Source organism: Pteropus medius, unplaced genomic scaffold, assembly GCF_902729225.1.
Source record: "Pteropus medius unplaced genomic scaffold, Ma_sr-lr_union100, whole genome shotgun sequence".
NCBI lineage: Eukaryota > Metazoa > Chordata > Mammalia > Chiroptera > Pteropodidae > Pteropus > Pteropus medius.
This window is the reverse complement of record NW_024355523.1, coordinates 2,247,722-2,260,183: the sequence shown is the minus strand read 5'-3', so window position 1 is coordinate 2,260,183 and position 12,462 is coordinate 2,247,722. Positions and strand designations below refer to the sequence as shown.

The 12,462-nt window shown below is 33.9% G+C and overlaps 1 protein-coding gene across 3 annotated transcripts in view; it reads right to left on the bottom strand.

The window, feature by feature from the left end:
- The window catches only part of GRIA4 (glutamate ionotropic receptor AMPA type subunit 4), a 316,548-nt gene that overhangs the window by 190,032 nt on the left and 114,054 nt on the right, over positions 1-12,462 (bottom strand). The window lies entirely within an intron of this gene.

Sequence of the window (12,462 nt, the reverse complement as noted above, 5' to 3'; positions counted from 1 at the left end):
ATGATTTGAGATAAATGAAAACTCATAATTTCATGTAAATACTAATGTTTTGATGTCTCTGGGAAATAGCTTTTTCCCCCCAATAAACACATCTTGCGCATTGAGGCGAACAATTGGCATTTAGCATAATCCCTACTTTGATATTGTACATTAGAGGCTCTGATTAGGCCTTGATTCTAGGGATTTCAAGAATGGGAGATATTATCGTTTAGTTTTATTTAACTAGTAACTGAAAGGAATATTTCATCATTATTGTGAAAGGCATGAAAACTATTAGTTCAATAATGTAATATGTCAGGTGAAAGCACCTTTGTTCACAATATTATGGATTTATAATATTGTTCCCATGGTACTCATATTCACACTTACATAGATCCTGAAATCAACTTCACAAATATTTACTGAGTTACTTTTATAAATAATTTTAAGAAAATATTTTCGTATCATGAATTTTTGGTTTACTTAGCAATGAAAACATATGTAGAACAAGTATCTTTTTTACATAAGATGATTCAATTGAGGTAATCACTTTTCAATGAAGGTTCTAAGTCAGGGGTTGGCAAGCTTCTGAAAAGGGTCAGGTAGTAAACATGTTAGACTTTCTGGGCCATACAATCTCTGTTGCAACTACTCAACTCTGCCACTGCAGTCTGCAAGTAGCCATAGATAATACATAAATGAGTGCAGCTGTGTTGCAATAAAACTTTATTTGCAAAAAAAAGGCTATTGGCCATACTTGGTCCACAGCTGTAGTTTGCTGACTCCTGTTCTAGAGGTTAGGAGTGAAAAGCTTCAGACCTATGAAGAGTTGTGGTAGCTGGAAAATTCTAGTCATTCTGAGTGGCAAGGGCACAATTCTCAAACCTGATCCTTTCTATGCTCTTCAGCATCATTGTTCCACATTTATTTCCACTAAGTACCTCATCTTCTCATCAGTGATTTTTTTAGCAATATGCTGGCCCCAGCGCTTCTTCGAACTCACTTTGATTTGTCTAATGTACATTAGTTTTCATTATCTTAACTCTTGCTATTGTGACTGATACCATTCTATTGTTATTTTTTAAAACATTACTCTATGTCTTTTAATTTAAACATCCATGTTTCTATATTGGGTCAGAAAAATATTGATTATTCCATGATCAGTTCCACCTTGCACCCTTTGTTAATCTGTACTGAGTTCAGCTGCATCAGAAGGCTTTTTAACTTGAGATGCTCTTCAAATCCACTTTTCAAGGTTGTACTGCTTTTATGGTCTACTCCCTCAGAGGGTATATTTTAGACCCTTTATAGCCATAGATGTCACTGCTGGTTACATAGTTTTGGGGGCTGAACTCTTAGGTTACAATAACATCAGGCCCAATGGGGAGAACTGGCCTTGTTCTGACAACTGCATATCTGCAATAGGTCTCCTGGCTCTAGTAAGGTTAAACCTACCTTGTTACCGTGTTTTTAGACAAGAAACAATAATTTCCAGTCCAGGTACTACTAAGAAGACTTTCTTAAGAAAATAAAAATTCTCTTTACGTCTTTTCCCCCTGTTCTTCTTTTCAAAAACAAACTGCGTTTTCCTAACTATAATAATACAAAGTCAACATGCTTAATATGGAACACAACTCACTCTTGTTTGTCATTCTAACTAAACAGCCATTTTAGTTATTTAAAACCTACTAACTTCTTAATACACTATCTGTACTCCTGTGTAAATCAGTAAAGATTTTTTAGGGGTGGGTTGGGGGAGAAGTTCTTTCTAATATAAATTTATTTTAGAAGATTATTTTTTAGACAGTAGACATGTGGACTTTATGATTCTACATACTACTTACTTCCTAAATACTTTAGTGAAAACTTAGATAATATAATATGTCCCTTTTGATAGAGTATAGGTAGGCAAAAATGTAAAAGGCCCGGACAACAATGTCCCTCACAAAATTTCTTTTCCTACTTTTCAAATTAAAGTGATAGACTGTTATGAAGATGGGTGCTTATGTTGTTTTACTCTAGTAGAGGAAGAATGCTTGTTTGTTATGACCTTAATCTAGTATTTATCAAAACAGAATAAAACCCTTAAAATCAACTTTGGAAAATAGTAAGAATGTAATCTTTTATATGACAATGACTACTGTATTTAGCAGTAGTACCAACTATCAACTATCATCATAGCGATTACCTAACTTTAAGCTATAGTCCCTGCTATTATAGGACTTAAGAGTCAGATGACAAAGGCATAAAATTAAACAAATAGAATACTGTGTTCGATAGAGAAAATACAGAGTGTTGTGGGAGCACAGAGGCGGGATTAACTCACTCCAGTGTAAATGTGTAGTAAAAGATCTCTTGAAGGAAGTTATGCTCAGATCTGAAGGATGAATAGGGGTCACTCCAGGAAAAAAAGATTTGCACTGAAGGTTTGAGGTTGAAGGAATGGCATTTGTAGAGCTGTCAAGGCAAGTGAAAGAATCTCGTGTGCTCAAAATCTTTAGAAAGGTCATTTGTACTGGGGCTTGGTGTTTCTGGGTAAGTGGACTATATAATGAGATGGGAGAAGCAATCAAGAGATGGATTGTGGAGTTTCATTTAAGGAATTTGGACTTTATATGAAGGATAATAAAAAGTCATGAAATCATTCTAATCAGAAACTTGAGCATATGCAGCTTTGTATTTAAGAAGTTTACAGAGGCAAAGTGGCTGAAGACAGAACCTGGAGGGAATACCGGCATTTAAGAGAAGTTAGAGGAGGAAAAGTCTATGAAGGAAACAAAGAAAAAGAAATTATGAATTACGCTTCAGTTTGTTTCTTCATCAATTTAACATTTATACTCAGAAATGTCCATGTGTTATGGTTTGTTTCTCATAATATAAATATTAACCAAAACCTCTGATTCACAATTAATAATTTTAAAATGATAAATATTTACTGGTGTTTAAGCATGAATATTATGGTATTAAAGCACAAATAACAATGATGTTAATAATAATGATAATAACAACAGGTAATAACTATAACTTATACAGCTCACTATACACCAGGAACTTTACAAGCATTTTATATATAACTCAGAACGACCAGGTAGATTTGATATTCGATGCTATTTCTCAGACTAGAAAACCGAGATTTAGCAATATTAGGGAGTTTATCCAGGGTCAAACATTAATAAGTTGTACAGCTGGGATATGAATCCAGCCACTTAACAGTGTGGTCTTACAACTGTCCTGACAACGTCGGGGCTATAGAGCTGAAAAGATGCTGGAACTAGTCCTATTTGGGCATGCAAAAGATTGCAGGACTGTCACAGCTTTATCCATAAGGAATTTATATCTAAGAACTCTTTTCCGTTGCATCAAATAATGTTACTGCTTTCCTTTCCATAGCCTTGATATCATGTGTTATAACATGGTGAATAAACTCTAAAGCACCTCGGTTGAGTAAACCTTACTCAACTTAGTTACTCTAAAATAAGTTTTGCATTGTATTTCAACTCTAATTACATTGTCATTATATATGTATTTTTTCCATTTTTATAATAGAAGGAAAAATTCATTGAGGCAATGAAGTTATCTTGAGGTAATATTTTCAATGAGAGCTCTAAAAAAATGTTTTTCTTCAAACTTCAGATAAATTTTTTTTTAAATAAAGAAGTTGTTAAGAAATTACAAGTCATTTGAAAACTTACTGCTTTAGAAAGGTGTGGGTAACTGAAAAGATGGAACCAGTGAGAAAGTCTACAGGATAAGACAATTGCTAAAGCATTATACCCACATTCTATTAACCTAAGGATTCTGAAGGAACATATTCCCTCCCCTTAGTCCCCAGACATGGCTGAATAACTCCATTGACAGGTTTAGCATATGCTCAGGGCTCTATAACAGTGAATCTTTTAAAATACAAATAGAATATTTCAAAAAACAGTGTTCCAATGGTTACTATGGGGAAAAATCAGAACTCTTTTGGACACTCATACACTTATTTTGTAATTTGTTTGTTTGACTTTTCATGGGGCAGAGCACAATCACCTTTCCAGTGAGTAGGGCCTCTAAAGGTCTTGTCTAGATCTGCTCTTATCCTTTATTCAGAGACCAAACACGAACAGTTGGTAGGAAATGGGAAAGGAAGAGCATCCAGACAGCTGATCTGTCATTCAGTCAACAATGTATGTCTAGTGCCTACTAAGTGACAACTAAACTGACCGAGCACAAATATTCATGGGGAATTGCATACTGATTTTCCCTGCCATCCCACTCAGGCCTCTTCAACCTTTCAAATGAAAGTCTGGAAGGCTGCTGGCACCACAAAAGCAACAGCAGGCTTCTACACTATGTCTCCAGGACTTCTCCGATCTGTCAGCCCGCTGCTTATTTGACTGCTCCTTGTTCTGCTTTCTTCTTTGACTACTCTTGTTTTAGCTTTATATCATTGTTCTTTGCTAATCCCCTTGTTTGGCAGTTCTGTTCTGATTCATTCTCCTTGTGAGATTTCAGCACTCCTTCAGAATATGACTGGGACTTTTGGCATTTGACCTCAAATCCTTCATTCTATATCAGGGAAAACAAGAGATGACAGATAGACATGTGCTTCCCTTTGCCTCCTCTCACCAGGAAAAAGGAATCAGATGTATAAACCTTTATAAAAACACCCACTGGTGCTCTTTTATCTCATCCACTCACCCCTTAGTCCATTGCTCCACTTCCTAACCTACAGTAGTGACAGCCTGTGGAATCTGGGTTAATGAGGGCAGGGAATAAACACATTGCAGTGACACCAGAGAAGATGCTATGACAGGAGCAAGAGCTGCCCTGCCTGTTCCTCAATTACGAGTTAGATCTCCACAGAAAACTCCATCGTTATTTTTATACCTGTATTTTTCTTTGTCTCCCACTGGCCTGGTTCCAGCAGGAAGGCAGTGATACATAATTGAAAGATATAGTTAAGTGTTGTTCTCCTGGTGGATTATCCTCACGCTGGGCAACTAACAATAAGAAAATATTTGGTGTTGTCAGCCTGACCATAATTGTAATAAAAGCCAGTAGTGAATATATTTGAATGAGCTATAAAAAATAGTCTAAATCCTAATGCGTTCACTATAAGCACAGATAATTGCCTGATGATCACCATGGGAGGTTTACAAAAAGGAAATTCCTCTTCATACTGGTAAGGGTTTTAGACTTAAAGTTTTTATTTGAGGGTTAGGAAACAAGTTGAAAATAGGGCTTAACACTATCAAGAACTAAAGATAAATTATTCATCCTTTCTTGGATAATACCAAGTTGCAATCTGAAAGATTCCTACTTCTCCAGAATTTATGTGTCAGTTAATTCTGCTTTGCCATTATCTTTCTAATTTTGTTTAATAAGAAAAATGGACCAGAAGTATTTTAACTGTCACAATTAATGGTAGATGTGTGTCAGTGGAATTAGGCATTGGAGCTGGAGAGAGGGAAGAAAAGAACAGTGCTTATAATCAGCACTGAAGACACTGAATGCTCCTCTCTGAGTGACTCCAAGTCCAGTTGACAGGTACACTCCTTACCCTTCCCATCCCACCCAAAAGAAGGAGCATATATCAGTAATTTTACTTTAGTGCGAATTGAAGTCATTATGTTGTATTTCTTAGAGTTATTTGCTCTATCATCCCCCTATGCTATTTATGGATTCAAATTTAAAGGAATCTTAGGTAATGGCTGAGAAAAACATTAAAGTTCTCAGTACACCTGAAATCATGTTGCCTATCCACTCTAGATTTTGAGGGAAGGAAGAGAAAGTGAAAAAGAGCAATGGAATAGGACAATATGAGAAGAAAATAGAAGAGAAGAGACATGGAGTTGAGAACCCAAAAGGAAGATGGAAGAGTTCTCTGGGTTGATACAGACTTATTTATTGGGAGTAAAAGAGATATCATTTAAAGATGTTCCATGTCACTTCCTATTCATTTGCTCCTTTTTCTGTTATTACAGATCTTTACTTTTTTTTGCAAAAGGATTTAAGGCAGTTTAAAAATAAAAGGCATGAGGAGCATTTGAAATCTTGCTCCTCGGCATATGTCGTAGATTTGGTTCGAATAAACTCTTATAAAAATAAATTTAAAAAAGAGACATGTATGCAGTAACACCAAAAAATTAGAAATAAAATGGTAGAATCTCTCTCCTCCCCTCTTTCTATCCCTCATCACTTCCTGCACTGACTTCGGCCTGGGATAGCAGCATATTCATATTATATCATCCACAACATTGTTTCCTAGGTTTCTCAAAATATGTTATACAATGTGTAGAATATATTTTCGTAAAAAAAAAAAAAGTGCTTAAAATAAAACAGAAAAAGGAAAAAAGCCAAAAGAAGCCAAAATAAAGTTTTCTTTCCAATGCTTTGCCAAATATATCTTTCCTAGGAACAAATAATATAATGTTATAATACTTATTAAGATATTAGATACAAGATATTTAGCAACCTGAAAAATAAATCTGTTAGCTTGGAAAGCACTAATGCAAGTAAAACGAACATTAAGCATTAAAGAGAACCAAGGACTAAGTAAAAACAAGGTCAGTGTCAGCCATTGCTTACTCTGGATACGCATTACTCTGGAAATGGTAACAATTTTGAAAAACACTGACAATGATCATTAGAATTTTAAAAATGTTTATATCTCCTAATCTTTTCTGTGTTCATAAATTCACCTTGTCACCTTTGGTATTAAGCATGGTCATAAATACATCATAAATACTAAAAATTCTGGGCAATAGACATAGGTAAAACATATGTTCTTTTAAAAAGATCTATTTTAAATGAAAATAACTATTGCTCATATTTTAAATATTTAAGTTAATATCGTTTTTACTCAAGAAAAATGACATCGCATTAATTGGATTTGAAAAATTTTTCAAGGTTTATATTAGCAAAAATGTTGATTATTTTAAAATTTCTAAATATTTAGTAAATTATATCTAAATCAAGAATGTTATTTTTCATTTCGCTGCACATTTTTTCATGGTAAGAAAATTGCATTTAATTCATGTACCATCCCTACAAAAATTTTTTAATTTTGACTTTATAAACTATATGATTTATTAAAACACATTACCATTAATTAAAAATGTATTACATAATTAGTTATTAGAGCACTAAAACTGTCTAATATCTATTGTCAAAGACTTCACTTGATTAATTCATTAGTTCATTTTGTATTTATAGTATGCTTAACAGGGATTACTTTACAAAAAGTATAAAATGTAATCAGATATAATAATTACTGAAGAATAAGTTATATTTCTGGGGGAAAAAAGGATATGTAAATGTATTTATAATGCAATGTAAAAATTGTATACCCATATATATCCATGTACTGTAAAAAGAATTATGTACAGGGTGTTCTCTAAGGTTTTCTCTTACATAGTAAATTATGAATCAAGAAGAGATTTCACTCAAAGTGAAATATGTCATTTCAAATGAGCTCCATTAGGCAAATGTGGCTACTTAATTAATCATGTAAAATAAAATAAAACTTAAAATTCAGTTCCTCAGGTGCATAAGCCACATTTTAAGCACTCAGTAGCTTTATATTTATCAACTGGAAAATCTTATCAAAGTTTATATTTAAAGGATATTTTACAATTGTTTTTCTCCAAAGGATGATGAACTATTTGGTAAATTGTTGTGTTCTTAATTACAATAGTACAAACATCAAGCTGTGTATCAAAGGCAAATTTCTGGTTGTCATGTAGAGTATTGTGTACTATTTCCTAAAGAAGTCATAGCAAGCAAGTTAATTTATTTTCAGTAGTGTCTTGCTTATCCTTGCATTCTTTTTTTATCGTTGCATTCTTAATATCTATCAAAGTGCTTGATATAGACAAACCAAACAATAAAATTTTTATTGAATACTAAATAAATAAATTGAAGGAGTAAATGAATAAACACTACTTTTTTTCTTCTCCGAGAGGCAGTCAAATGAACAGAAGCAGATAGTCACCTGCTAATAAAGAGATCACTTATGTCACCTAGTATCTTTCTTTTTAGGTCCAAAATTTTCTGTGAAGGAATAGCATATTTGCAATAAAAAATATGAAGAAATCTTAAAGGTAGTTTGAATGGACTTTAAAGGACACCCAGTTCAACTTTCTTCTTTCCCTCACCTTCCCTCCCTTTTCCTCCTTCCCTCCCTTTTCCTCCTTTCCTTCCTTTCTCTTTCTTTCTTTCCTTCCTTCCTTCCTTCCTTCCTTCCTTCCTTCCTTCCTTCCTTCCTTCCTTCCCCTTTCCTCCTCCTCCTCTCTTCTTCCTTCCTCCTTCCTTCCTCTTTTCCTTTCCTTCCTTCCTTCCTTCCTTTTCCTTCCTTCCTTTTCCTTCCTTCCTTCCTTCCTTCTTCCTTCCTTCCTTTTCCCTCCCTCCCTCCTCCCTCCCTCTCTTCCTCCTTCCTTTCAACAGATGAAGACAAAAATATAGGCAGGTTCACATAGCTCATCAATAAATAGCAGATCAAGACTAGAACATATGTTTTATATAAGAGGAAGTACCACTCCTTTTATTGACTATAATTCAACACAAAAAACACTACTTTTTTATAACAGAGTGAAGCTCTTCTATCTTGAGAGATCATTATATCACTATAGGGATAAAGATTTCAGAAATAATTGAGTGGATCAATGAAATAACTTATTCTAAAATAAAGATTTATAATACATCAGAATGTCATGTTTCACTTAAGTTTGTGGAGAAATTCAGGGACATATTAAGGTAGTTACTTATAACAGGAAAAATATTTAGTTAAGCATTTCATGATAACAGTAGAGGATTAGAGAAAAGCACCAAATTGCTCCCTACTACCTTATTTCTTTACACTTGGTTTTGTGAATTATTTTAGAAACATTTGGCCTTTAGTGTTGATGTGTATTCTTTTTTCTTCATGATGTGAAAATATGGATGACTCTTAGCCAACTCTGTGTTTGAAAGAAGTTAATCATATGTTCATAACTGATGTTCATACGTCACTTGGTGATAGTGATACGTAATTTTCAGCACAGTATCTTAGAACTAATAAATTGGACTTGTGATCCTAAACTTACAGAATAAAGACAACAATTTCAAAGAGAGAAAAATAATTTTTGTCTCTTGGAAGAACTCTATTAGGACCTGGAATATTGGGAAGTGTGGTGGTATTAATGTAGGGAGGAGGCAAGAGAATTAAAAATGTTAATTAAGCCACATTCAGAGACTGCAATGCGCTGATCAATCCTGCTGCTAGGCCAGGAGGACACCTTCAGAACAAAGGAAGATTTCTACTGAGATTGCTAACGACCCATTCTTCACACCTTTGAAGGGGAACCAGGAACCAAGAGCCATTCCCAATGGCTAAAACCATGGGGAATTTATGGATTAAAGGCTAGGAACCGCCAGCAGGCCTTTCATTCTACATAGTTTTACCTTTTCACACTACATACCCTTCCCCTTCCTCACTGTATGTCCACATCAAAGAAATGGGTTAACAAAGTCTTTTAAATAATAATTCACAGAAACTAAAGAACGATATATAAACTGAATTCCTTGAACACTTAGTCTCCCCTCTACTCACTATCTTTCCAAGCTCCTCTCACTCTCCGTCTCTGAGAAGAGACTGCACTCTATGGAGTGTTATCCCTTTTCTAATAAACTTTCCTTTTGACTCTAACTTTGGCGTGTGTGTTGAATTCTTTCTTCACTCTCCGCTAAAGGACCTTCCTCTTTTCTCAGTGCAAGGCTTGGTCTCCCTGTCACTTGGGGAAATTTGCCCTGTCCTGTATCAGTATCATGACAGAGTGAGCCATCTGAACATCAAGAAATGGCCATTTTCCTGACATGTTATTTTTCATTCACACAATTACCACTTGAAATAGAAGTGTTTATTTTGAAGTTGGGTCAGATTACCCAGAAAGCAATACAAAGGACTAGCTATTCATCCTGAGCAACTATTAGAGAGAACTAAGAAATTCTAGTTATTTGCATAAGTTGGCTAGAAGCAAAACAGTTAAATTTTTGAGTGGTGACAAGAAAAAAGTAGGCTTTGTGCAGCAAGCCAGTAAGTAGGTTAAAGGTTAAAACATGCCATATTAGAGGAAATAGTGCTTGTACCATGTTGGGCTTAAGCCTTTGAGAGCAGAAATTTAGCCAAGAGAAAGAGCTTTAAATAACCAAGTATATATGTTTGGCTTATACTAGAGAGATCTCATGGTGAGAGGTAATGAGATGTGGCTCAAGGTTGGAACATCTGACTTGCTATGCAGAAGTAAGGATCCTAGAAAGCATAAACTGGTGAAGAAGCAAAGCACCACATTTAATCCCTGTTTGGTTGGGGAGGCTGATGCATGACTGCTTGTAACACTCTCCTTGCTAGAGACTGGTTTACACAGAGGCAGAGGAGAAAGAGTGAGACATAGGTTCTACTGGTATTTCTGAGATCAAGATGTCATAAAATAAGGATCTTTTGCCCAAAGTGGCGAACTGAGCTGTGTCATAATAAACCATAGGAAGAACCATCTCATCCACATCCCAGTATATATTTCTTGACATTGACGCAATTATTTTAGCATTTTAAATTAATTTTATTGAAGTGTATTTCTTTTTGCATTTGATACTCATATTTTGCAACTGATGCACAACACTGGCACATCATTATCACCCAACGTCCATAGTTTACATTAGAGTTCATCCTTGATGCTGTAGATTCTATGGTTTTGGAAAAATATATAATGACACTTACCTACCATTATACTATCATACAGAGCAGTTTCACTGCACTAAAAATAATCTGTGCTCTACCTATTCATTCTTACTTCCTCTTTAACCCCTGGCAACTTGATCTTTTACTGTCTCCATAGTTTTGCTTTTTTCAGAATGTCATATGGTTGGAATCATACAGTATTTAGCTTTTTCAGATTGTTTTTTTCCACTTAGTAATATGCATTTAAGTTTTCTCCATGTATTTCCATGGCTTGATAGTTCATTTCTTTTTAGCTCTAAATAATATTCCATTGTCTGAATATACCACAGTTTAGTTATCTATTCACCTACTGAAGGACATCTTGGTTTATTTATTTTAAAATAAATAAAATATTATTTTATTTATAATTTGGTAATTATAAATAAAGCTGTTATAAATATCTGTGTGCAGATTTTTGTGTTAAGATAAGTTTTCAATCCTTCTGAATACCGAGTGTGAGTATTGGATCATATGGTAATAGCATAATTAGTTTTGTATGAAACTGCCAAATTCGCATTACAACTTTGAAATCCTATTAACAATAAATGAGAGTTCCTTTTACTCTACATTTTCACCATCATTTGGTGTTGTCAATGATTTGCATTTTGGCCATTCTAATAGAGATATGTGGCAACATCTCACTGTTTTAGTTTGCACTGTGATTCAGTTTTCAGTGTCCTCTTGCTTAAGGATTTTTTCGAAAGTTAGAAATAAGCAGAGTGATGATTTCTTTAAACTGTAATACATTCTCTAGGATGCTTTGGATCGTTAGCTATTGGAAAATGATGTCATGAGATATTTCCACATGAGTTAGAGTATGCTCTATGTAGAAAATACATTGATAATATAAATTTTCTGAGCTGTTTCTGAAAGGAAAATTTATCAAGAATGCAAATATAAATAACATACTAGGAGCACCATTGATGTGACATCTTAGGTGACATACTGTTTTCACCTAATTAAATGTGAATTTTAATGAGAAAAATAAATTTCTTTAATGAGTTTTCATCTCTGAGTGTTGAAAATATGCTTTGGACATTTGAAGGTAATTATACCTTCAAAAGATTTATTTCGTCTGTTTATTATTTTTATGTTTATTGTTTTACTCATTTCACAGATAGAATTCTATTCAAGGATGTTCTTAAAATGTTACCTGTTTCAACTTTTATTTTAGCTTCTTGTCTTCTCCTAAATCTTACACTTTAAGGAAAAAGGATCAAAGATAAAAACCCCACAGATGGTTTCCTGATGTCTACTTTGAAATATAATATGTTGCTTTGATATTAGTCATTAAATAAAAAAAAGAATTGAAAAAAATGTAAGAAAATATATGTCTCCAGTTGAAAAGTCAAAGTACCTTGTACAAAAATGTGTGGATTATTAATAATTTAATGATAGTTATCCTCTCCAACACATGGGTTGCGTGATATCATTTATTAATCTTTACAGCTTGAAAGGTAAAGATAAAGTGAAACGTTGCCAACAAGCATAAGCCTTACCAGCAAATCCACTTTCATTGTCATGACACTACAATTACTCATTTAAAGTCTTATATTTCAAACTCAACGCTATAGCTCAATATGATATTATTTTAAGATGTTCTAAAACATTAAATCATTTGCATTTGAATTAAAAGACATATTTATTTTTATGGTACCTGAAGTATCATTACAGAAATTTTTAAAGAATTATTTATCTTAATTTCACCTAAGTAACCAGGTGTGGTTGGCTCATGAGTAATCCTA